At 50.0% G+C, this 27,706-nt stretch overlaps 1 protein-coding gene and 1 non-coding gene across 6 annotated transcripts in view; one reads left to right on the forward strand and one right to left on the reverse strand.

Annotated features, from left to right (window-relative positions):
* Positions 1–27,500, reverse strand: part of TBL1X (transducin beta like 1 X-linked) — a 219,206-nt gene extending 191,706 nt beyond the window's left edge. For 3 of the 5 annotated variants that reach the window (XR_009517992.2, XR_009517993.2, XM_060002240.2), the window contains exon 1: positions 26,360–26,639. The gene's annotated coding sequence lies outside the window, so the exon portion shown is untranslated. Of the gene's footprint in view, positions 1–5,452; positions 6,051–26,359; positions 26,640–27,475 lie in introns of those variants that run through there. The other 2 variants (XM_060002242.1, XM_060002243.1) reach the window with 2 other exon arrangements.
* LOC132419052 (U6 spliceosomal RNA) lies at positions 6,722–6,823 on the forward strand. The gene has a single exon (XR_009518073.1). It is a non-coding gene; the product is annotated as a U6 spliceosomal RNA (small nuclear RNA).
* Positions 27,501–27,706: the final 206 nt, after the last annotated feature.

A 27,706-nucleotide genomic window follows, 5' to 3' on the forward strand; every position in this document is an offset into this window, starting at 1 on the left:
TCCAGAGCTCACGGTGGGGGGGCGGGGGGGCCTGGCTCAAACTTTATCAGATATGCGTCGAGGTCCTGAGGCTTTCCTTACTCAGTCCCGTCCCCCATTTATCTCTCACAGGTCTTTGTCCCTCATTAGAACACTTGAACCTCTCACTGCATCTCCAGAGGGACCAGAGGACACAACTATCGAGGCTGGCCAAAAGGTTCGTTCGGATTTTTCCGAAACCCGAACTTTGGGGCCAACCCAATGTTACAACGCTGACTGCTTTCAGGCCGTTAAAGTCCCTGAAAATAGACACCTGTGTATGTGTGTATCTAATACCCGGGGACACACACTGTGTAGACACACAGAGTCAATTTTCATGATTTGAGGATACGGTATTCGTGCATTTGCCTACCTGCTAAATCTATCTGTAGCCCCAGATCCAGACCTGAGGTGGTGTGGTCACTTAAGGACCAAGCACGGGGTGAAAAGGTCGAGCCGCTGGTGCACACGTTCCCAGCTCAGGTGGAATGAGGCCTCGTGCTACCTTCTTGTTTCAGCTCCCAGGCCGTAAGCCAGTGTGCTCTCCGTGGGCTATTCACTGCCACGTGTTTTGCATTTCTGTGCTTTTGTTGGTGACATCTCTGCTTAGAACAGCCCCCAAGCACGGTGCTGCAGCGCTGTCTGGTGTTCCGAAGGGCAAGACGGCTGTGCTGTGCGGTAGGGAGGGAACACGTGTGTTGGAGAAGCTTGGTTCAGGCATGAGCTACAGGGCTGCTGACCGCGACTTCAACATGGATGAATCAACAGTATACAGTTAATAAGGTGTCTTTAAGCAGAAACACACGTAAAACAAGGTTATGCAGTGATTGGTTGATGAAAATAACGTGGCCAGAGGCCTGCAGGAACCGAACCCTCTGTTTCCCCTAGAAGCAAAGCTTCGATGAGGTCTCAGCAACTGTACACGTTCAACTACCGTGAATAAGGAAAATCGACCATACACGTAAGCCACATAAAGATGTAGCCATCACTAATCTCCACTCGACCTAAAAAAAACCCTAAAACCATTCTTCTGTGTCTTCCTATTGCACAGACATCCCTGTATGGAATGACACGGTGGCCCCTCCCACGCTCAGCTTTTCCCCTGTGCTCATCCCTTTATGATCTCTTCACTACATCAGGGCAAAAGCTAAGCGACTTCACGTGTAGGCCCTCTGCCCACAGCCCTTCTGTACAGGCGAAGTTTGGTTCCAACACACAACAAGGGCAGCTGCGAATGGAAAAAGCCGGAGCCAAAGAGAATGAAATGACAGACGATGGGAAGCGGAGATAAACCCCTGCCCTCTCTCTGGAGCGCATCCGCCCTAGCAGGCATCCCTGCAGCCCCCTTCCATTGGCACGGCTCCACCTTGCTTGGGAGGAGCTCTCAGAGAAGCTCTGGACCCCGTCTGCACTTCTGAAGTGAGAAACGGACGGCAAAGACACAGTACTCAGGGCAAGAAGCCAACGCCGGTTACAAAACACGGTGTGTTAACTCTTTTTTCCTCTTTTATAACTCCCCTAAGAACAGATGTAATAATGTTTCCAAGAAAGCAAACCAGCAGAAAAAGAGGGCTAAAGGTAGAAACTTCTTCCGTAATGTAAGCCATCCTAGCAGTGAACCAGTTTAACATGGCTGCTTTCCTGGAGAATTGTTCTGACCCAAATTCTGAAGGGACCAAACACAGCAACCAGGAAGGGAATCTTCTTAAAAGGCACCAAAGCCTATTTAAACAAATCTGCAAAAGATTACTGATTTTTCAATGAAGATTCTCAAGCTATACATTTTAATATAAAATTAACTACGGCTTTTTTGTTTGTTTGTTTTTTGTTTGTCTGGTCGGTTTGGGTTTTACACCAAATAGTCTATGACCTGATCACCCAAGGACTTTTCAGAGAAAAAAGCAGAAAAGAAAATCCCTCCATATGTGATGCTTGTCACATGCGGTACAAGCTTGTATATCCTCCAAAGAAAGCTTAGATAATGAGATAAAGGTAACCGTATTCCTCACTTCTATTCAGACTAAGTGTCTGAACTTGATTTTCTCCAACAGGGTCCAAACTGGCCTTTAGTTAAGCCACATCCACCTGACTAGATAATCAAGAAATGCTCTCAGACCTCAATTCTAAGACAACCCCACAGAATGGAATCTGCTGGAAGGTGGGCCTTTCCTGACTCCTGTTCAAGGCAGCTTAGTCATTGAAAGTTCCAGGGAACATAATTATTACAGCGCATTCCCTAACAGGTGACAAGAGAACATTCCAAAGACAGCTTTCTGGTCACTGGGTTTCACCATACACAGTTCTTACCGCTGCGAGTGATAGAGCAACCCCCCATAACACCAGTAACTCAGACTAGGGGCTGAGGACAGTCTTGAAAACGGATCCACCACGTTGTGTGCTGGAACCTCTTGGAGAGCATGTGGCCCAAGCGATCAGCTGACAGAAGAGAAACGATGATTCCTTTATTCTCTTGGGGCCAGTGTCAAGTGGGTGGTTAATGATAGCATTAGGCCTAAAATTCAATCCTTCTGCTCCTATTCAAGGGCTCTTTCCAGGGAAACGTCAGTCTTGGTATTGGACCAAAAAAAAAAAAAAAAAAGAATTATAACCTACAGTTATATAGGTCTTCTTTGATTTAATGCAGTTAATCTTGGATAAGGTCAGGAACTGACTTGCGTTGGCTCAAATAACCCCAATTTCCAATCAGGAGGACCCACCTAGTTGTAAAAGTCTTCTCTCTCCATTATACGTGTTCCACAGGCAGACCGTGAGCGCAGGTACCCTGTGAGAAGTCAGATGCCAGGAAGGTCATGGGCAACTCTCCACTGATAAATTACACAATCATCAAAGGAACGTGGAGACGGCTTGTAACGCCAGTTCCCAGTTCTTTAAACCACAGTGAAGTGAGAGGAGAAATACCATCTCCATCAAGCATAAAGAGTTCCTAGAGAGCGTTCTGGAAAGCTGAATGAGACACTGCCCCGTGGCACCGATAAGGCGGCTGGAAGTAAATGACCACTGGAATCTCCCTCAATCACACTGTCTGAGTCACAGGTCACAAACTCAGCCTATTGCCAAAAGTTTACTGTTTGTCCTCGAAAGCACATCTTCTAACATATTCCCTGCGTTCCCCACGGCTTCATCCGGCCGCTCCTCTCCCCTTCGCGCACGCACACACCCACCCGCCCCCAATCTCAACAACACTCTACTCCGTAAGCGACAGTAACATGAATCACGTTCTGCTGTGAGACAAGAATCGGTGCTCAGAACGTCTTGCTACAGGCACGCCCAACAGAAAGGGAAGTTCCGTTTCCTCCTAAGTGCCGTTCAGCTCAACTTGTTCGCCATGAGTAACAGTCCAGGTGCCTCTTGAGGGGAGGGGGGTGTCGGGTCTAACAAGGTGAGGGTCCCTTTCCCCAAACCTGACTCCAGTTTCCTAACCACTAAGTTCCAAGGGATGGGCTCATTTTCATGTAAGTTGTATTTTAGACAGAAGGACAGCTGGAAAATTTGCCAAGGTCGGTAGCATAACGTGACATTGCTAGACCTGCATGTGGAAATGCGGCAGCTCAGGGCCTTTCTCATTTTGTAGTTCACATAATCTTCGTTTAGTTCACATACTTCTATTTTCATCTCCTCTTTTACTCCATGCGGCCTCCTAGGTCACCTGCTTTGTCAGACACACCAACTTGGTGCCCTCACAGCCCAGGAGGTGACAGGGCAGCCAACAAGGTGGTAGAGAAGAACTGACACCTCAAAGGCACAGAGGACAGATGGTGGTGGCCAGAGGCGGCGGGAGAGGGGATGTGGGTGAAGAGCATCAAAGGTGCAGGCTTCCAGCCGTAAAATACGTTAAGTCCCGGGACTTCCCTGGCGGTCCAGTGGCTAGGACTCCGCACTCCCAATGCAGGGGGCCCAGGTTCCATCCCTGGTCTGGGAACTAGATCCCACATGCCACAGCGGAAGATCCCGCAAGTGCGACTGAGATCCAGCGCAGCCAAATAAATAAATACATACATACATACATACATACATAAATACATACATACATACATGCATACATAAGTGAGTAAGTCCGGGGGATTCAACGTAATACATGACTGTAGTTAACAATACTGGAGAGTATATCTGAACGTTGCTAAGAGAATAAATCTTAAAAGTTCTCATCACGGGACTTCCCTGGTGGCGCAGTGGTTAAGAATCTGCCTGCCAATGCAGGGGACACGGGTTTGAGCCCTGGTCCGGGAAGATCCCACATGTATCCCATGGACGGAGCAACTAAGCCCGTATGCCACAACTACTGAGGCCGTGTGCCACAACTACTGAAGCCCACGCACCTAGAGCCCATGCTCCGCAACAAGAGAAGCCACCGCAATGAGAAGCCCACGCACCGCAACAAAGAGTAGCCCCCGCTCGTCGCAACTAGAGAAAGCCCGCGTGCAGCAACGAAGACCCAACGTGGCCAAAAATAAATAAATAAAGATTAAAAAAAAGTTCTCATCACAAGAAAAAGAAATGAGTGACTATGTGTGATGATGGATGTGAACTAAACCTATTGTGGTGGTCACATCACAATGTTTACATACATCAAATAATTATGTTACGCGCCTTCGGCTAATACGTTATATGTCAATTATATCTCAATTTTTAAAAAATGAAATGAAAATAAAAAAGGACAGTTGAAGGATGGAACTGTCTCTGTGGGTCCTGACCCCCCGCCCCTGCATCCCACAAGCCAGGAGATGTCTTTTCTCAACAGGGAATCAGGAAGAACAAAAGCCTTGCTCTCACAACTACTGTACTAAAGACACAATCAAGGAGAACCATTTCATTTAAACAGCACTCAACCGAGGGGGAAAGGGAGAGAACGAAAGAGAGAAATAGAAAGTTCTGCACAACAGAGTTACTTCCGTAACCTGCTGGTCGCCCCGAGAGGTGATACTTGGCTGATCTGATGACAGCCAATTCTAGGTGACACAGCATCCTCTAGAGCAAGTGCTTCCGCAGCCAGCTTTTTAGCAGAAAATCTCTATCTGCTTGCTGTGCACGACGATGCGGGTGGGAATAGACAGGCTTTCACTCCCTCACTCACAGCACTGTCCTCTGCTTGTCCCGCCAGCAAGTCAGATCCTCTGATTTTTTTTTCATACCCTCAACATTTCAATCACCAAAATAAAACAACACTTGTGTGAGAGGAGGAAGGAGGCTGTCAGCCTCTCAGTGACACGGCTCCCTCCTCTAATGAGGTCAAAACTTTCTTTTGGCCACAAAGCAACCGAGTGTCAACACGCTAAGGCATCAGCCCCCAAAGACTGGAAACAGAATTTACAGCAAGAGACAAAAGGCTGGTCCACGGAAACATGATAAACGACCCTTAGCCATGCAGCACAACGTGCACTGCAAAGGACACCATGAGCAACTGACCCATAATTACCGTGTGCTTGCTACGGTGCAGGGCCGAAAGGAAACCTAAGGCGTGATCTCTGCTGTCAAGTACTTGCAGTCTTGCTGGTGAGGAAAGAGAAAATACATGCGTAAGAGAAACAGTGGGCAAAAGGCCACCTGGAAAAAAAGAGTATTAAGCTCATAATGGAAATCTCCTAATAAAAAACAGATTTTCCAACACCAAATAAATGGTCCATTTATTAGGCTGTGCAAAAAAAAAAAAATTAATAAAATTTAAAGAATTAATACAGTACCAAGCCGATGAGAATAAGTCACAGAAATCAGAGACCTAGCCAAGACCCTTGGGCTGTAACCTGCTTCCACACAGCCATCTGGGAGAGATTAAACAACTCCTTTTTCCTCGGGAGGGCTTTATGTCTTTATATGGAAAGGACTGCCAATTGCCCTTCCCAGTGGAGACAGTCCTGCAAGATGTGGTGCTCAAACTTCAAAGTGCACGACAGTCACCTGGAAACTGCATCTGTGCAGGGCTCTTCAGCCTGGGCACATGTGGACCCAGGCCAGGTAATTCCTTGTGGGGGGCCGTCCTGGGCACTGTTCCATGCTGAGCAGCGTCCCTGGCCTCTACCCACTAGATGCCAGGAGCACCCTCTCCCCTAGTTACAACAGAATGTCTCCAGATGTTGCCAGATGTCCGTGGGGGGACACGATTGCCCCACCACCACCACCTGCCCAGCTGAGAACCCCTGTTCTAAGATGGAACCAAGGAAGCTACATATTTCACAGGCACCTGCTGCTTCCAACATCCACCTACGGGGCTATTTTCCTGGATATAACTGGGTGCATCAGTCTCGTCCACTGGGGTCATCTTCCTTCCCACACACCAACAGGGCAGAAGGTATCACAATCCCGCTTCTTCCCTCTTTGCCTCTTAACACACGTGCCTTTTGCCCCCTTTGCTGTGTGACTCTGCATGACCTCCCGACTGGAACAGCCCTCCCCAGCCCATAGATGTGGGATCTGGCCACGACACTTGCTCCGGTCAACGAGCATTAGTGGGAAGGACAGGCAGAGGTTTTAAACGTGACTGCGTGATGTAGCTTGGCTTCTTCTTATACCAGATAGGAGGGGCAGAAGTACATGCCCCAAGAGGCTACTAGCCTCAGAAGGAGGAGATTAGGAGCTCAGTCCTAAACCCAGCCCAGAGCCTGACCAGGCCTCCCTGATCCCACCCAGCTGAGCCCAGCAGAGCCACACCTCACCACCCACTGACCAGTAAGCAAGAAGTAAGTGCTTGGTGCTCTTTTCAGCAGCACATATATTAAAACTGGAAAGATACAGGGATTAACATGGCCCCTGTACAAGGGTAACAAAAATTCATGAAGCATTCCGTATTTTTGATGGAAACGAAACTTTCGGTGGTGAGCACGCTCCAGCATACAGAGATGTCAAAATACGGTACTGTACACAGAAAACTTACATGTTATAAACCGTTACCTCAATTTTAAAAAATTCTGTAAAGAAATAAGTGCTTGTTTCTGTAAGCCTTTGTATGCGGGGGTGCTGTTTGTTACACATCATCAGCAAAGCAGGAAGCTGACTGATACACTCCCCAAATATTTCTGAACCAAAATGCTGATTAACAAGTGGATATTATTATGACTTTTCTGTCCCTACCCCCACCTGTCTTCCTCCACTCTTGTATGGAGCCACAAACCCACCAATTCAGTCCCCATAAAGGCACACATGGTATCTTTGAAGTCCTGGGGGCCAGGTCCCACTCTTCTCACATCGTGGTGGTCTTTCCCACAGCTGACTCAGACTGTGAGACACTAACTCCAGGGAATAGTTCTGTCAGAGTCCCCGAGAGACCCTCAAACTGACAGTGGCAGGGCCACCCACCAACTATGGAGTTCTTGGGAAGGAGAGGCTCTAGACATACAAATGTGTTCGATCAGCACCAAAAATCCCAGGTCCTTCCAAGACAGAAAACAACCGGGTGCGCCCAGAGGTAAATCAAGACTCGGCCAGTGGCTCCACCTCAGTGAACGGCAGGCACACCGACCAAACAGCTCCACGACTTCTGAATCATTCAAGAGACAAACAGCAAATATTAAATAAATATACAAACCTTGCAGGGCTCAGAGGAACAAATTTAGAGACAGAAACAAAGGAAATAAGTCTCCTTGGAGACTGTCAATGGAGCCAGAGAATAATGGCCCCCAGACAGTCCCATGCCCTAATCCCTGGGCCCTGTGACAGTGTTACCGTGCATGGCCAAAAGGACTCTGCAGATGCGATGAAGTTAAGGAAGCTGAGCAGGGGAGATTATCTTGGATGGGGGGGGAGGGCAATGTAATCACGTGAGCCCTAAAAAGTGGGCAATCTCTCCAGGCTGTGGTCAGAGAGACACGTGACCAAAGAGGAATGATCAGAGATGCTGCACTGCTGGGTTTGAAGATGGAAGAAGGGGCCATGAGCCAGGGAATGCAGGAGGCCTCTAGAAGCAGGAAGAGGCAAGGACTGGCTTCTCCCGAAAGCCTCTGGAAAAGAAGGCGGCCCCACTGACACAGTGAGACCCATCTCAGACTTGCAACCTCTGGAACTATAAGATAACAGAGCGGAGTCGTTCAAGGCAGGAAGTTTGGGGTCATCTGTCCCAAGAGTGACAGGAAACTAACACAGTCAATTATAAGATCAACAGAGAAAACACACATGACCTTCAGCCTTACCAATAAGCTCTCTGTTCAAGGCACAGACACCCCAGAAAGTTGTGCCTATGGAGAGCTGGGGAAAAATCAGCCTCCATATTCTCCCACCTGACCCCGGAACGGTAATTTATGGCTCTACAGAGGCAGAAGGCTTATACATTCAGAAAAGTAAACAACTCTACGACTCTGTCTCAGTCTAAGCCGGCGTTGTGGCTTCAGGGAGGCCCCAGAACGCAGCCAAAGTCTAGCTGGTTGGAACCCCACGACCCCAGAGCAACTTCACACTACCCCCTTGGGGACTACAGGCTTCCTACGTCTCACACCAAGAAAGGACCCTCTAAAATCCCATCCAGGGACTTCTCTGGTGGCTCAGTGGTTAAGAATCCGCCTGCCAATGCAGGTTCGAGCCCCGGCCCGGGAAGATCCCACATGCCGCGGGGCAGCTAAACCTGTGCGCCACAACTACTGAGCCTGCACTCTAGGGCCCACGAGCCACAACTACTGAGCCCACGCGCCACCACTACTGAAGCCCACATGCCCTGGAGGCCGCGTGCCGCCAACTACTGAGCCTGTGTGCTGCAACTACTGAAGCCCGTGGGCCTAGAGCCCGTGCTCCACAACAAGAGAAGCCACCGCAATGAGAAGCCCGCGCACCCGCAATGAGAAGCCCGCGCACCGCAACGACGAGTAGCCCCCGCTCGCCGCAACTAGAGAAAGCCTGCACACAGCAAAGAAGACCCAGTGCAGCCAAAAATAAATTTAGAAAATAAAATGCCGTCCAAAAGGCAGCACAAAAGAGGGGTCAGCAGACACAGCTTTAACTGACCACAACTGTTTTCTAGGTTGAAATTTAGGGGAAGAGATGGAACTAAAGAGAAGGAGAAGGCAGATACAGTGTACGCCCAATTGGAAGCTGAACTGGAAATGGTCTTATAAAACATGGCTCCTTCTGTGAACCGTTTTCCATTTCAACGTCATCTGAAAGGAGCAGCCCGTGCCCCGGGTTTACCCAGCCCGTAACATTCTTCCACCTGATTCCCCACCCCAGGCCCCAAGCCCTCCTTGATTACCCAGAGATTCCACAAAACGTTCACCAAGAAACTGGAATAACACACACTACAACATGGACACGCCTCAAAGACCTAACGCTAAGGGAAGAAAGCTAGACAGCAAAGGGTACATATTGTGTGATTCCATTTATAGAAGATGTCCGGAATAGGCAAATCCACAGGGACAAAAAGCAGATCATTGGTTGTCAGGGGCTGGGTGGAGAGGGGATTTGGGAAGTGACGGCTTAATGGGTAAGGGGTTTCTTTCAGGGTGATAAAAATGCTACAGAATTAGACAGTGGTGACGACTGCACAACTCTGTAAAAATACCAGGAAAGTACTGAGTTATACACACTTTGAATGAGTGAGTTGCATGGTATGTAAGTTATATCTCAATAAAGCTGTCATATTAAAAAATAGGAGAAGAAGAGAGAGGAAGAGGAAACAACCACTAAGATATCAGCCAATGATTACAAGTCACTGCAAACTTTAAAAAATTTAACCATCCCAAGGAGGTTAGTTTACTTAACAAGCCTGCAATCCTGCGCACCAGCCCACTCCACAGTAAAGATTCTGGAATGCCTGAGCAGAGGTCGGCAGCAAACTGTGACCAGAGGTGGTTTATGGAGCGGGCTGAGGAGCAAAGTGGGACGCCTGGGGCTCATGATGAAATGCAGGAAGACGATTCTGCAAAAGTAACAGTTCTCAGTAATTTAAAGCAACCCTCTATAATGAAAGTATTCTCTCTCTCCAAAATAAAAAAACAATGGTAACAAATACACTGGCTACGGCAGCAAACGTCTACTGATAACTTCCGGCTGCTCCAGGTCAGCAGATTCAGATTAGACTCCCGAAAAGCAAACTGAAAGTAAAATACGTTCACTGGCTTGGGCTGGCTGTTTCAGACGGGAGGGGATGGGATGGAGAAAGGATAGGTATTGCTCCCCTGTGAGAGGAAAGGCGGGTGAGCAGCCTTAAGATTGCAGTGGACCCAGCAGCATGGGGAGCCCCTGGCGCAGGGCCTGGGTCCAATCCCGCCCCACCTGGGCCTGGACCATTTCCTCAGAAGGTGACCCCGGCAACCGCAGACAGGGCGCAAGTCAGATCCCACAAGAGTCGGCAGGGTATCACGGCCGGCGTTTGGCGTTCATCAGCACGCCGACCCACGCATCCCGAGTTATTCCTGGTATTAGCCCCTTGACATAATAAGGAAGCCAAGAGGAAAGACAGACACATCCAAGCGTACAGAAATGGGAAGCGTGGTGGTTAAGACCATGAGCAACGTTATAAGGAACAGTCTAGGAGAGAAACATTTGGAACAACTAACAGTCACAGTCTACAAAGACTTCCTCTAAGGCACGTGTGGGCCTCAGACCAGGAGCATCAGTGTCAGCTGGGAACTTGCTGGAAATGCAGAGTCTCGGGCCCCGCCCAGATTTACTGACTCAGAAATTCTGGGGATGGGGCCTGGCAACCTGTGTTTTCACAAGCCCTCCACAGGGCACTGGTACACAATGAAGTTTGAGAACCAGTGGTAAGGTCACAAAAATATTTACAGCAGCACTATTCATAATAACCCCCAAAATGGAAACAATCCAGGTGTCCAACAACGCGTGAATGGATCCACGGTGGTGCGTCCATACCTGATGGAATCCTACCCAGTCATAAGAGGGGATGAATTAGTGACACAGGCCACAACATGGATAAAGCCGAAAATCACCAGGCCGAGTGAAAGAAGCCAGGCAAAATAATGAGCACACAGTGTGCAATTTCACTGATACAGAATTCTAGGATATGCAAACCAACCCATCTAGTAATAGAAAGCCATCAATGGTTGCCCGGAGGTGGGGGGAAGCAGAGAGAGATTACAGAAAGGCACAGGGAAATGTGGAAGCCACGAAAATACGTGTTATCTTGATATGCACGTGTCCGAGAAGCCAGCACCACACTCAAGACAGCAAACATAGGAGAAAACTGATGACCGTGCACACCTTATATACGCCTGGTTTACTGTACTTTAATTATACCTTAACAAAGGGGTAAAAAAAAGCAAGCAAGCAGATGGTGCAAAACCAGTGTAATATGATCCCATATAGATAAAAACGGAAGACTACACAGTTGTACATGGACAGCTGAACATGCCAGAAACAGAATCTACCACATCACACTGTGGACTGCTAATATCGGTTATTCTGCCGGAGGAGCTGGGAGTTACAACCCCACAGTGCGGGGATTCAGGGAAATCAGCATATTCTTAGGTATCACCTTAGAAACAGGACCGAGCTTAGAACAGGAAAAAGAAACAAAACCCAGAATCTGTTCAGAGGAAAAGCCTTGCATTTTGGAAGCCCCCAAAGCAAGGCCGGCTGCAGGGGTGCAGGCAGGGAGAGGGCCCCCCCCTCGGGTAGCAACAAGTGCCGCAGGGGTGCGGGGCAGCTCCTGCTGGGAGATGCAGGGCAGAGAAGGGGATGCACGCAGGTAAGCGGGCTGGGGCCCAGGCAGGGGGCCCTGAACTTCTCAGGGGGCTCAAAGGTTGACCAGATGAAGAGAACAAGGGGTGGAGGCCTGGCTATTGTGACACCCTGCACACTGCACGCTCCGCACTCCGCACAGCAAATGAAAACCCTATAGAAACCAAAACCCTGGAGGGAGGGCCGTAAGCAGATGCACTGAAAGGCTGGGCTCACGGCAGCCACTCCCTTCCAGCACAGTCATCAACGTGGAGAGTCTTCACTCAGGATCTTCCGCCCTCCTTTCTCAGTTCTTGGGGAAGAGATAAGGATGAAGTGCGATTTCCAGATCAAACCCCAGACGTCTCGCGTAATTTCGCTGTTTATTTGTAAATGAATACTTCTAAAGGAATTTCTTTTCCCTCTGAAGTTAGCTCCCAAAACCTTGCTTGTCCTTTGCTGTAGAAAAAGATCCGTATTTCCCTGGAATGTATGAGGACGGATAGATTTCCCAACTTCTCTAAGTCTGATGCGGGTTTTAGTCCTTCAACTTTACCAAGTCTTCAACCACGAGATTCAAGCTTCTAAGGCGGGATGCTTGACCTCGGCACTAATGACCTCTTGGGTTGAGTAACTCTTTGTGGGCCTTGGGGCCTCATCCCCTGCATTACAGGATGCTGGGCAGCGCCCCTGACCTCTATCCACTAGATGCCACTGACACCCCTTCCCCATTGGTAACAACCAGAAAGGCCCCCAGACACTGTCCAGCGTCCCTTGGGAGCAAAACTGTCCTTGGTGGAGGACCACTGAGCTAAGGTATATCCCGACCAAGACGGAACTTCCGTCAAAGTCAAACATCCAACGCCATGAAAGAAACAGGACGGGATTTCAAGGAGGAGGCAGCAGGGGCGTGGAGGGTTGACTGCCCTATGGCTGTGTCCTGGGTTCTCCAGGGACTGAGTCCATCACTGTAAACGCAGTTCCTTGTCCAGACTCCGCACCTGTCCAATGCAGCCCTTTATGCACGATTCTTCACGATTAGTATGACCCTAAATATAAGACGAACTCCTCTAGCTTCAGTTTGCTGACTACAAGTAAACGTTTCTCTCTCTCTTTTTGGGGGGGGGACGTGCCGCAAGGGCATACGGGATCTTAGTTCACCAACCAGGGACCAAACCTGTGCCCCCTGCAATGGAAGCGCAAAGTCTTAACTACTGAACTGCCAGGGAAGTCCCTAAATGTAAAAGTTTTTTTCTTTCTTTTTTTTTAACTTCTTTATTGGGGTATAACTGCTTTACAACGGTATGTTAGTTTCTGCTGTATAACAAAGTGAATCAGTTATACATATACATATGTTCCCATATCTCTTCTCTCTTGCGTCTCCCTCCCTCCCACCCTCCCTATCCCACCCCTCTAGGTGGTCACAAAGCACCGAGCTGATCTCCCTGTGCTATGCGGCTGCTTCCCACTAGCTATCTATTTTACCTTTGGTAGTGTATATATGTCCATGCCTCTCTCTCGCTTTGTCACAGCTCACCCTTCCCCCTCCCCATATCCTCAAGTCCGTTCTCTAGTAGGTCTGTGTCTTTATTCCTGCCATATGATCCAGCAATCCCACTACTGGGCATATACCCTGAGAAAACCATAATTCAAAAAGAGTCATGTACCAAATGTTTATTGCAGCTCTATTTACAATAGCCCGGAGATGGAAACAACCTAAGTGTCCATCGACAGATGAATGGATAAAGAAGATGTGGCACATATATACAATGGAATATTACTCAGCCATAAAAAGAAATGAAATTGAGCTATTTGTAATGAGGTGGATGGATCTAGAGTCTGTCATACAGAGTGAAGTAAGTCAGAAAGAGAAAGACAAGTACCGCAGGCTAACACATATATATAGAATTTAAGGGAAAAAAAAGTCACGAAGAAGCCAGGGGTGAGACGGGAATAATGACCTTTTTGTCTTTCCACAGAGCTACTTACTTCCCGCACGGCTCCGCCTGGAGAGCCTGCAACCAACCCATCTCTATCCTGATCCTACAGGGAGGACACCAAGGCTCCCCGTGCGGCCCTGCACTTTCCCTAGGCACCCCTCTCCTGGAGAGGGGGCGGGGAAGGTTCACTAAATCACCTCCCACCATCGGGTTCTGAGCAAAGGGAAATCTACAGAGACAGAAAGGAGATTAGTGGCTGCCTGGGGCTGGCAGGGGGCGCAGGAATGGATGACATGACCTTCCTGAAGACGGGAGCGATCTTACTGTGGAATGAAAATGCTTGAAACCTGGATGATGACCGATGACTGCACCACTCGGTAAAATGACTAAAAATCCCTGAAACTGTACACTTGAAGTGGGTGCTTTTTTTGGTATGTAATTTACACCTCAGTAACACGGTTCCTGAAAATCAACTAGACCTTAAATGGGATTTAGCGATCTTCTTCGTGAAATTTATCACCACAGGTGGCCATCTACAGCCATCCCAAGGCAAAGCAAACATCTATGGCAAATCCAACTAAAACAAAGTATCACATAGCTTGCAAAAGGAATGACAGCCCAACCTGAATCTACAGTGTGTCCAACTCAATACTAGGAACTACAGAACAGCCGAACTGCCCAGTGGCAGCAGTGCGGACAGAGAGAAATTCCGCTCTGATGAACATCCGGGCCACCAGAAACCCATACAGAAAAATACATTCCTTGTCCAAAGATAGAACATTCAATGGAAAAGCAAACACAACAGGTAATTCAAGAACGTTGAACATACTCTTCGATAGCAAACTATGAACCAAACCCAAACTTCCCTTAAAGCAAAAGCCACGCAGAAAAATGGGACCCCAGGGCTTCCCTGGTGGCGCAGCGGTTGAGAATCTGCCTGCCAATGCAGGGGACACGAGTTTGAGCCCTGGTGTGGGAAGATTCCCACATGCCGCGGAGCAACTAGGCCCGTGTGCCACAACTACTGAGCCTGTGCGTCTGGAGCTTGTGCTCCGCAACAAGAGAGGTCGGGACAGTGAGAGGCCCGCGCACCGCGATGAAAAGTGGCCCCCGCTCTCCGCAACCAGAGAAAGCCCTCACACGGAAACGAAGACCCAACACAGCCAAAAATAAATATAAATAAATAAAAATTTAAAAAAAAATGGGACCCCAGCTTACCCCTCTATTGTGCCAGGAGCTGAGAAAATTAAAATTCACAAAGGACAGCTTATTCTGTGCACCATTTCATGTTTAAATATGAATTGTGAAATAGTGAAAACATACAGTCTCTAGTTTTATTCAGTTAACTTTTCTGGAAACACAGGATGATCCAAAAATTACATAATGGAATTAAAAAATATTAACTATTGGGTGGACAGACACTGTACTGCCTGAGAGAAAAAGGAAACATTTCCATGAGCTAATCGTATCCTATATTTAGTTTGAGTAGACTAATGTAATTAACCAGGGGTGTACAATTCCGCTAACTTCAAATTTCCAGTGGTAAAGCCTCACATACAATTTTCTGAACCACAACTGATTTATATTTTTGTGGGAAAATGAGGATAGCTGATTCTAATAACCCGAGCTTCCCAAGAAGAGTAACTGCCTCCCTGACGGAAATGATGTGAGTGGTAATTCGCACCACCACAAACTCATCTGTTTTCAGATCTTCCCTCAAAGGTCAGCATACCTGGAGACTTCACGTCCCGTTGACGCAAACATTTGGTGCTACTGTTCCCCTGCATTCCTGCTCTGTACACCTGGGCCTCTAACCCCCAGAGGGTATACACAGGTCTCTGCACTTCGTGAGTACCTGAGGTACACATTTAGGAAATAGAATCAAATTTTGTGCCCACTTCTGCGAACAGTCTCAGGATGCGGCTAGTCTCTGATACATCTCTGAATATTATTTAGGGTAATTTGGCTGGCAAATAATCAAATGAATAATTATTAGAAAATTATCAACAACAAAGACAGAAAAAGATTCCTGTCCAGACCTGAAGCGACTGACCAGTGTCTAGCTGACCTGCTGGCAAGAAGTCAGGACATGGACAAGGCTCAAGGAAACCGGCTAAAAGCAAAGTACTTTGTGTAATTTCTCCCTCCTCTTAGATGGGCAGGCACAGGGCAGATAAAGGACATTCCCAAAGACTTTCATTAAAACTAAATTTGTTACGGGAGCTTAAATGTCCTGATCTCTGGAGAGCAGAGACAAAGGTGCATAATGTAGATGTCAAAAATTCTACTTCCTGGGAATTCCCTGGCTGTCCAGTGGTTGGAACTCCGTGCGTTCACTGCCGAGGGCCTGGAGGGACTGGGTTCGATCCCTGGTGGGGGAACTAAGATCCCGCAGGCCACGTGGTGCAGACAAAAAAAAAAAAAAAAAAAACTACTTCCTGCTTCTCCTCTCTTCACAGTAGGTGCGTTCTGAATATTACTGTAAAGAGAAGCAATTTTTTTTTTTAAGTAGGAGATAAATATATCCGTTTACCAAAGGACAAATGAATGTCCACGTGGATCCTGACGACTGTGAAATGACGTGTGGCCCTGGTGCCCGACGGTACAGAGAACAAGACCAACGTCAGCTTCCCTTTACATACAGAGCTATGCTGCAAACTCATTATCCACAAAGGGAAAAACAGGCACAAACACCGAAAATCACACACAAAACCGAAGCTAACGTACCAATCATTTCAAATTAAACAAACAAAAAGGCTGGTGCGGAAACCTGGAACTACTTGCGGTCGACACTTGGTGTCATGAAAACCAAAGCTTCAGCCGTTCTCAGCAAACGACCTCAGCCAAAGACCTGCATTTGGAGGTGAGTCCTATGTCTCACCTCCACAGGCCACAATGTGGTCTGGGGTGTGAATGTAACTCTTGTATTTATTTACTCTCTGTAACACCAGTAATACAGCATCAACCAAAATGACAGTTTTCTCTTTTAAAAAGCCTCTAATGTGAAATGCAAAAAATAAAAGATTTAATAACCACCACGATGGATGAAATATGTTTCTGGAAGAAAACAACAACAAATAAACAGCCAGACTGAAGGCACCGAGAGACTTTTATCACAACCCAGTTCCAGCACTATCTCCCATCTTTTAAAGTTTGAATCACCTATTTGACAAAAAGCCTGGTTCCTGGGAGCCCTGAGGGCATCCGTCAATGAAAGCAGCTGATTTATAAACAGAATTAAGTGATTATGAAAACACTGCAGCGTCATGAAATGCTTAAAAAGCACAGCATTGTTCCAAAGTTTCCTCGTGCACCTGCAACTGAGATATTGTCATCTGGTTCTGAAACACAAATATTTTTTCAGCTTTAAAAACACGCACAATCCTGTAGATCCAAAATGTGCACAGCACCCTGTCAGCGTATGTTCTTTCTTCCCCAAGTCACATCATTAACAGCTGTGCCTCTGGAGGTATGTCCAATCTCTAAGCTGTCAGATCTCAGTCACAACACGTGTGTGTGTGTGTGTGTGTACACACACACACACACACACACACACACACACACACACACACACCGTGGCAGGTGAAGCCAGACGGAAAAAGGGGAACACATCTGTGTCCCACTTTATTCAGGGACTTCAATATCAGCCCCTCTCACCTCTGGGGACCCCATCAGTGATCTCTAGATGCTTTTTCACTGCATATCCCTCTCAGTGAAAACCTTTTAAGCATTAACTCCAACTCACGTAACGTATTAACTAGAGATAACACTCAACGATCATTATATGCATTTCTCATAGACCACAAATAGACATTTTGTAACTATTACATAAAAATAAATAAACAGAGAACTTAAGTTTCTTCCTGCACTCCAGTAAATCTCATTGTCACTGCCAGAGATATGATATCCAGTCCACTTGGGAGCCCACTTTGTGAATTAAAACCCGAGACAAGGCATTTCTGTCACCCTCTGCCCCAACTAAACATGGAGACTACTGGTTTCAAGGAAATGTCCTAGGAGGCCCATGAAATTTACCAGAGTCCCATGAAATCTATCAGGCGAGTCTAATTTCCACAGGCCTCTCCCCTTGTTCTCATCTGGTCTACAACAATTTCTGTGATGCCCTGGACACATGAGATCATTACTTCTTATTTTCATCAACTTCTGAGTTGAGTGCCCCCCCAATGCTGTTTCTCCTGGCAAGGCTTTTTGAAGAATTACACTACAGATCTCTAGAAACTGTTGAAACTGGCACAGAATCATCGTGCATCTTAGAAATACAAACCTAATGTGGTATTTTTTCATAATCAAATTAGGAGCTAAACCAAAGCGTGTCTCCCAAGACTGACCTGGGACTGTCAGAGACTGGCACCCGTTGTTTTTACATTGATAACTGTGAATACTTGAGTCTTTACCAACACAGAGTTGGCATTCAAGTTTCAAGGGATTAAAATGCCTGATAAGATTCTGCTGTAAAAAGAACCTAAGGCAAGGACCCAAGTTTATTCTGTCTCCTAAATAAATCAAATGGTAGAGACATCAATTCTCTACTCAGTTGCTTTTCTAAATACAACCCAAAACTCGGCAACCACCTGGAACTTTATAGGTGCTGAGAATTATGTTTGCATACCGGTGCTACAGATGTCTGCATCATATGAACGGGGTAACATCCCTCCAGCTCCACTTTCTCATTTCTCATCTTCAAACGGATGTCAAGATAACAAGGGTACCTCGAAGGGTAGAGCTGATCCGGCTAAGGCTAAAAATCACCCCAACGCACTAGAAACAAAAAGCACTGCTCAGTTACACAGAATTTTCTTCCCAATCGTGACTTACGTGGTCTTACCATATTAAAGTATCTGTTATTACTGATTTAAGAAATAAAATGGCATCACATACAGTAAGCTTCTTTTGCCCGAATTTCCATCTATCGGAAAGTTTAAACAAGCAGAAGTGTTTGCAAACTGGATACCGGATGTTCACACAGACTCTAAAGCCCAATGACAACAGGCAAGTCTGTAATAGTTACGAGTTAAGCTCTCCAAGAAGCGGACAGTGTCCCTCTAGCCTTGCTTCAACATGGATGAGGATGGGTGTCCAGGTTGCAGTAGACATGACAAAAGTCTTCAGTATCTTGGAGAGAGAGAAGGTGATCACGCCGGCGGAGGGGGGGGGCTCGGGGAGAGTGCTCACCTCCTCCTGCCTCTGTATTCTCCCTGGGGGTTGGCGGAAAGTATTCCAGAAAGGAAAGTGCTCAGGGCTGGCTATCTGGGGTCATTTTCTGGGTTCCAGGCTCAAGAGAAGTAAGCAAAGAAAACTCTCATGTTTTCTTTTCAGGATTCCAGCTCCATCCACCACGATAGGAAAAAATGACAGGAATTCAAGGCAGAGACACTCTCTTCTAAATACTATGAATTTTGCCGTGAGCATTGTTTGTGCTTATTTTACGGGGTCTCCTGAGACTGGGAAACTACAACGCTCGTAAGAGTTATTCAGAGGCACCCCACAGCCCAAAGTGTCTTCTGAGCTGCTCGGGCTTTTTTTTACAGTAACTTAGCGATGTTAAGCTGAATATTGTTTACTTCAATCATGGGTAAAACGATAGTTAAAGCATGGAACATAGTTTACCCAAACTGCTAGTTAATATAAAACCACCATAATCCTTAACCTACAAAAGTGTTTTTAAAAAAAAAAGAGCCCACGCAACATTTAACGTGTGCCTTTTCCACATTACAATCCGCACACACGGGGTAGGAGAGGTCTCAAGATCAGCTCATCAAGCCTTTCACTTGCAAGTGAGGACACACACAGGTTCAACAACTTCACACAAGCAGGCGGGCAACCCAAGGCAGGACACAACTGACCCAGACGCCAGGCGAAGGATCCTCTAGAAAACACGATATTCCTTATCGATCACAAATAGTGAAATTACGACCCAAGGTAAAATTCCGGTTCACCACCACACAGAAACATAGATGTAGGAATTCACTTCTACAACAAACTAATGCAAACACAACTGGATATTTTTAGCGCACTTTACGGTCACGTTATCAACCCACTGGGAAAACCACGCCTCTTAATGTGTGTCCTGTTTTTGAAACTAAAGACATGAGTCTAACCTACTGATACATTTTACATAGTACTGCTCCAAAAAGTCTCTGAAAGTGCATCCAAAAACGTCCCATCTCAACTGATTTGGCAGCAACGATCAACTGGCGTAGGAAATGTGCAAATCCTACAGGCGGCTCCAACACGACACCTGATACTTTTTCACTATGATTTCTTACAAGTATTAAGAAACTCTAAGTTTTGGCTTTTCCTTGCTTTTGATAAAATCCACAGTGCAAAATCATTCTGAGGAAAACACACGGGCCCAAGTGTGCTACAGTATAAAGTTCATGAGTCAAGGAAGGCGCTGGAAGAGTGGAGAGATTCACTATTAGGCATTTCATCCTGAGTTAAAATGCGATTACCAAGACCAGGAGAGCGGAGCTGATGGGCAGGTGCCCCAGGTTAGGGGCTGAGGGAGTGGGGAGTGTGGAGGCAAAGCACCGCGGACACCTCTGGGGTAACGGAATTTAGTTGTTTGGTATCCTGATGATGGTGGTGGTTACAGAAATTTAAGCATGCTGAAATTCATAATTTATCATATAGTAAATTTAGGAAATATATAGAGGATATACATGTGTCTGTATATAGCATGTGTGTGTGTTTGTGTGCGTATGCCAGCCCTGAAATTTAACTTAAGGGTGGGGGTGGGGAGGGGAGATAAGAAAAGCAAGCAAGCCATTGATGGAGACCACCGTAACTAAAAAAGATATATTATTATTTTTGTCATCATTGGATATTTCCACACCAATTCCCAGCTTCAGAGTAGAGGAAAACCTAAGGACACTGAGCTCCAAGCATGATAAGAATCCTCCTTCTGTTAATACAAGCCTGAGAAACAGATTTTATTTTCTTTCTCTCTCAAGAAGAAACCTAAGGCTAGAGAAGGTAACGGATGTGCCCAGAGGCAGTGAGTGCATGGTGAACTGGCTGCAAACCAGGTTTCCCTGCGACCACGTCCCCGACCCCATGACCACAGGAGCCCACAGGGCCCCCAACCAGGCTGGGCCTGGCGCTCCTCTGGGGGGGTAACAGGACACGGGGCCACGGGCTGGCTCCGGAGGACCAGACTCCAGGTGCCAGCCGTGCCCAGCCCTGGAAGAGGGCCCCACTGCAGGTCCGCACCCAGCTGTCCCCCCCGGCCCTTCCCGAATCAACTATTCACAGGAGAGGACGGGGCCTGAAACAGAAGCCACGGTCCTGCAAGCAGCAAACACCTCCCACCCTGACCTGTCCCCGCCCACCTCCCACCCTGACCTGTCCCCGCCCTCCCAAACGGAGGTTACCCCGAGGCCAGGTTAACCGACATTTCGCTGGGCACAGAGAGGGTCCGAAAACAGGAGCCAGGAACCGGTGCTCCCCTGATAAATACCCAAGTCCCAAGAAGCCGACCAAAAGTGAGACCTGGTCAATCTGCAATGACATCATCAAAACCAACAGGAAGGCGCCATGCAGGAGCGCTGGCATCGGGGGCTCTAATCCAGTTGAGACAGAGCTCAGGGGACTCACAGCGCCCCCCTCCCGTCCCCAACACCTCCCGGCCTTGCGCCGCTCCCGTTTCTTTCTTCTCAAAGGCCATCCGCTTCCCGCCGCCTCCTTTCCCTTCTCATTTACTTCCTAATGTATCCCAAAATGGCCTACGGGAGCCGTGAGAACCACAGCGCCGGATACCTATCTTGACGTCCACCTGCCCGTGGACCTTGCTCGAAACAGGACTGCACAGCTGACAGCAGAACTCAGGGCTGGTGTCTCCACCCTAGCATCACGGGCATCCAGCGCCGGGTCGTTCTCTGGGGTGGGTCTGTCCCGTGCCCTGTGGGATGTTACGCAGCATCCACGGACCCCCCGCCCCCCCTCCGGGATGCCAGGAACATCACCGTCCCCCTCCCCCAACGTGTAACAACCACACGTCTCCAGACATTGCCAAAAGCTGCTTGACGGTAGGGGACCAAACTGCCCTGAGAACCATGGGCTGACTACAAGCTTCCAGAGTTCAAGGCTGAACAGACGGCCTCCGTGAACAACCATCTCCTCTACCTTCGTCTCTAAGTCACCCTTTCTCTCGAGCCTGCGAGTCGCCCTCCAGCTCGACCTCTTCCCTCCAAGGACCAAGAACAAACCAAAGCCATGGAAACGGAACCCAGCTTCCTCTATCAGAAGAAAATACTCTGTCCTCTGTTTTCAAGTTTAAATTTGCTCCGATTTAACTTTTCAGTGGCTTCCAGTTCACATCTGCAATCTTCAATCAGGCAGCGGATTCCCAATAAATATCTGATGCCAGCGATAACTGCACGGGAGGGCTTTGCAGGAGGCGGCCGCCTCCATGGCCAAGTTCCCGGGGAGCACACTCCTTAATGACGGCATTTTCCCCCTGAGGTCTGAAACTCATTTTCTCAGAGCAGGCTCTCTTTTCCGTCTATAAACATGTTGCCTGTCTATCCCTTCCCACACCCAGCATTCATTTTGGTTGCTGGGTCTCTTTCTGCTAATGTGGCCAGGGCCATCCGGTTGGTCGAGCCCCATGGAAAGGATGGACAGGACGCAAGGGCCAAGGAGGGCCAGACCCGAGGGAAAAACTCACATCCAGTCTCCACTCAAGAGGCCAGTTACTTCCTTCACGCTAAACATAGTTATGGAAAAAAAAAAAGTTTATCTTTCCAACTTAAAAAAAAAAATGTTTACAAAATGACTTTAGTCTTGCTTCCCGATTGAAACTATTTTTTAAATGTCTTGGGCGGTGAAAGATTAACAACTTATTGGAAGTCACGTACTCTTCTTTTTTACGGGAGAAGAAGGAGGCAAATGCAAGGTATCGGGGACACCACACCTGGGACGGTCTCACCTCACAGGGCAGAGCGATCGTGCTTGTCCTCTGGCCCGGGTCAGGCCTGGCAATAACCACGTGTGCAGAGCCCAAGACGCAGACACCTGGCGGAAAGCTCAGAGGGGGCAGCCTCAGGGTTGAGGTGTGGGGTCCTCCCTCCCAACAGGTAACTGAGGAAGGGTCTGAACTCCTGACACTCGGGACCTACGTGAGATGGCTCTTGGGGGCCTGGCTTCCCTCTGCAGGAACCCATTGCCCGCCTCTGGAAGAGAATCATGGATATCCCAGGTGTCTCAAAGGCTTGACAGGTCACAGCAGTCCTGAGACAAGGCAAGAGTGAGGACAAATGGCAGAGGGCGATCTGGGAAGTCACCTCTCACAGATGCAAAACTGGGTTTTCCCCCCCAACCACAAATAAAATTTCTAATAGGCTGCTATAAAAAAAATACAAAAGACTATGCAAAGAACACACCAGCTAAGTAATAAAAATAACATCCTGACTCAGGGACCCGTCTACAGGAAGCGGCCAGCGCTCAGCCACTTTTTAAAAATACTTTGACTACTGTTAAGCCTCACTTTGTTGGAAGGATTCCTGATCAGCCTTTTAATAACAGAAGATTTTGCCCTCAAGAAATTAAACCTTAAAACTTAAGGCCTAAACTTGGGGGGAGGAGTCGGTAGCCCATGGTGAGCAAGGCTTTAAACGTATCAGGTAAGGCCTCTAATCACCTACGTGGGGCTTCACTGACGGTGACACCTTGGGCTCCCCACCATCCCGAGAGATGTGCGCCGCGACACACACAAAGGCGGGCCACGTGGGGACTGGCTATGCCATTTTTCAGATGGGGAAACTGAGGCAGAGAGCCACTAAATGCCATGTCCAAGGTTAAATACTCAGTGAGAGACTCTAGCTTGGAGTTCTGGTTTTCTAAAAAGTGATCCAAACCACCTCAATCTCAAAAACCACAGCTGTCAAATCTCACTGAAATCACTTTCCTAGGTCACCTGCTAGCTGAAATGCACCTGCCTTTCTTTTTAAAGTCTACCAGTAAATTACTTCAAACTCTTACAGCCTCTCCCCTCCTCCCACAAAAGGTAGACTAACTCTCTTTACTGCCTTCTTTATTAATCCTTACTTGCAGTAACTATAGAGAATCTCCCTCCCATAGAACGTTCTGCAAGTTCTGCGCTGTCCCAGTATGGCGGCCACTAGCTACACACATCTATTGAGTATGTGAATTATGGGTAAAGCACTGAAACAACAGAGTTGTTTATTTTAGTAACAACAGAATGGTTACTGAATTTTAGTTAATTTGAATCTAAATATGCACATGTTGGCTAGTGGCTGCCACACTGGATAATTAAGCTATAGACAAAAACAACCTTTCCACTGTGGTGGACATTTCATGATTTCTGTTGAGATTCATCTAGGTGTATAAACAGATTTCAATGTAGGTTCTTCTGTGTGGGGGAGAGAGAGAGAGAGGGAGGGAGGGAGGGAGGGAGAAATTGTGTGTGTGTGTAATTTAAGGAGCTTGTCTCCAAGTGGGAAGATTCACACAATGTATACACAGGAAGGCAAGATAACACCAAGCTTAAGAGGTGGGCTTTCGGAATCAAACAATCCTCCCTCCACCACGTATTAGCACGTCAGTGGACTGTGAAGCAGGAAGGAAATACCTGCTGCACACAGGGTATTAAGTGCGTGTAAAATCCTCACTGCATAGGGTAACATTAGGAAAATGATTCCACCTGCACAATGCCAACAGCTAAAACTTACAAGCAGCTCTGTAGTTTTCAGAAAACTTACACTTACATTCCCTCTTTCTGTCCTTGCACTACCCAATGAGTACCACGATTTCAGTTCCCGTTTTTATTTTTACACACATAGAAAACGACACTCAGAAAAGTTACAGGACTTGAAGGTCAACGGTAGAGCACAACAACAGGGTGGGCCCTTTCACTAGTTCAGGCCAAACGGGGACAAAGACTGCTTTTCTAGCAAAGCATGGTGTCCTGATGCAGGTGGACTCAGGGGCTCTATTCCCCTTTCTGCTGGCTAGCGCTGAAACCCTCCGAACAGCCCACCCAGGTAGACTCATGACGCCATCACACAGATGAGAAAACTGAGGCTCCCATGGTTGAAGGTGAAGACTCGGGACCAACTAGACGCCACACACTTCATTTAAACACCCAAACCTTCGGGAGGGGTGAGCTTGGGAAGACTTAAGGGTCAAGGTGCGAAATTTAAATGGGGGGTGTTGACAATTCCTGGAGTGACTTAAGCCCCGGGCAGAAACACAAGAAGAGCCAGCCTGAGAAGATCCAGTGACACACACCCTGCTGTGCACACCACCAAATCAACACCTGAGTCTCCATTTTCATCCCACAGGTGTGCGTTCCCTTCAGCTCTGGAATATCCTTAAGGGGCGATCTTCATAAGTGGGTCAAGTGATGCACTTCAAGTTTTCATCCCTGGACTCATTATCCAGCTGGGGGGTTTTCCACGAAAATCTGCCGGACGTTTGAGATATTAACATCCCTTAACATAAAAGCGTCATCTTCACGTCTCAACTGTTCCATACTCAACATTCGCCCCCACCCCCATCGCGTCTTTCCTAGGAATGACTAGTTGTAAACTTTTCATAAAATCGTCCTGGGCCATTTCCTACCCCGAGACCACCGTTCAGGACTGAAGAGGGGCGCTCCCCTCCCCCTCCCAGGCTGGAGTCCCGCCCCTCCCCTTTCAGGTTAACCCAGGGACCCAGGCGGCGCTCCTGGAGAGAAAAACATCCAGCAGTCAGGTCAAACCACATGTGACAAAGCAAAGCAGAAACCGTGGCACAAGGGACAGAACCTGGAGCTTGTTTCTTTGGGGGTTCTGCTCTACAACATCAGCGACAGAAAAAAAAAAAAAACCCACCTCCGACTCTAACTTTGTGGAATTTCCAAAGCGAGGGGCGCGGAAAATGCGAGGCCGTGCTAAGAACGAGCCCTGGTGCGGGCCTCACAGCGCACGGACAGCGCACGTGAAGGGGAGGCCCTAACCCAGCGCCCGCAACTGTCACAGACCCGGCGACCCCCGAAGGCGCGCACCACCCCGTTCCGAAAACCGGCCCCCGTGGGCAAGGTCCCCCTGGTAAGCAGCGCCCGGGACGCGAATCTGGAGGCACCCCTCCCCCAGCCCGGGAGCAACAGGTCTGCAGCCTCCCCAGGCCGCGCTCCGCAGACCTGGCCAGACCAGGGACGCCCCCCGTCCGCCGAAGTCGCCCCCAGCCCGCGCTCCTCGCTCGGGCTGGGGATCTCCCGACTTCGTTGACAGTTTCTGCGCCTCGGAAACTGAGCCGCCCAGGGCCCGCGCCGCCGCGCTTCCAGCCGGCCCGGGACTGGCCGGCCCGCGCCCGGGGATGAATGGGGCTCCCCTCCCCCCACGGGGGATCCCGCGGCGGCGCAGGTCCGTCCAGCCAGCCCCGGGTTGGGCAGACAAAGGGGCACCGGGGGACAAATCGAGCGCTTCCTCAAACTTGCCGGCCGCCTCCCCCTCCCCGAAACAAAGGAGCCCCCCCAGCCTCCGCCCGCCCCCAACGCGCCGGCACTTTGGGGCGCAGCCAAAACGGGGTATTGTGCAGCCTGCAGGGAGCGCGCCGCACCCCAGCCCAAGCCCGGGAGACACTGGGGGACCTGCCCCTCCAGAGCCCCGGAGGCGGGCGGAGCGTGCGGGAGCCCCGGGCCGCCGGTCTGACCCCGGAGGGAGGGAACCGCCGGCCCCCACGCGGGACAAGTTCGCGCCACCCCGCCCCGCCCCACCCCGCGCCCGGCCGGCCACCCGGCCGGCCGAGCCCCGCACACTCACCTTGCCGCGAGCAGCGCAACTTGCGGCGGCGCCGCCGCCCCGAACCTCCCTCCGGCCGGCCGTCTCCGAGCCCGGGCCGTGCCGCGGCCGAGGAGGGCCCGGCGCCCGGAGCAGCCGCGCGCCGCCCCCGGGCCGCCCCCGCCCCGCCGCAGCCGAGTCCCCGAGAGGCGCGGGCGCTGGAAAGTTTCGGATGCCGAATGGCGGCCGAGGGCGCTGCGGCGGCGGCGGCGGCGGCGGCAGCAGCGGCGGGGCGGGGGCGCTGGCGGCACCTCGCTCCCGAGCGCAGAGAGTGCGGGGAGGGGGGGGCTGGGGCGGGAGCGGTGGCGGCGGCAGAGGGCGGGACGGCGGGAGGGACCGGCACGGGCAGTGACCTCCGGGGGGAGCGGCCGCCAGCGCGCCGACCCCGGCCAGGAGGACTGCCAGGGAGGCCGCCTCCGCCGCCGGGCCGGCCCCTCCCCCCACGGCCCCCAGCCCGCACCCTCCCCCACCGCCCGGGGACTGGAGCCCGGGTTCCCCTCCCGAGCCCCCCCCACGCCCGGGGGGGAGGGGCGCGTCCCAAGCTGGTCCCTCCCCCACTGAGGGTGAGGACACCAGGCCTGCCCTCCCCCACAGCCACGAGGGGGAGAGTCCGCCCCCAACAGCCCCTCCCCCAGGGCTCCAGGGAAGACTCGCGTCCCGGCCCGCCCCGCCCCGCCCCCACGGCGGGGTAACCTGCGACCCTCCCCCGTCCCTCACCCCTGACTCTGCTCTCCCCGCCGCGCCCGGAGTGGCTGAAGGGAATCCGGGTCTCCCTAGTGTATCCGAACCCCGTCCCTCCCTCGTGGCCTCCATGCGGGCGGAAGGAGACGCAGGCCTGTGCCCACCCCGTCCCAGGCCCGGCCCCAGCCAGCACGGGACAGGAGCCTGGTCACCAGCACCGCGGTTTCCAGGGGAGGGGGGAACCGGACCACCGCTCTGTTACCCTCCCCCACCTCCAAGAAGCAGCCGCCCAGCTGCCCTAGCAGAACCCTTGCAACCTGCCTGAGGACGCCGCTCCCTCAAAATCGGCGGCCGGGAGGGCACCCCAATGGTCTCCTCCCCTCCCCGGAAAAGTGGGGGCCCAGGGGGAGCCTCGACCTTTGCAAAATGCCTCCAGCGAAGAGCCGGCAGTGCGTGGGGAGAAAGAAACTCGGGCCCAACGGGGTGGAGGCTCCCGGCGGGGGCAGGGGGAAGAAGCCGGGCCTTCGGGCCTTCTCACCCCCGCCCCCGCCCGGAGGCGTCGGGCGTCGGGCCCCGGCCAAGTGCTAAGGTTGCCGCAGCTCGCTCGGCCCAGCCCTGGTGAACCCGAGGCCCCAGCGCTCCTGCCTC

The sequence above is a fragment of the Delphinus delphis genome, chromosome X, assembly GCF_949987515.2.
Source record: "Delphinus delphis chromosome X, mDelDel1.2, whole genome shotgun sequence".
Classification (NCBI taxonomy): Eukaryota; Metazoa; Chordata; class Mammalia; order Artiodactyla; family Delphinidae; genus Delphinus; species Delphinus delphis.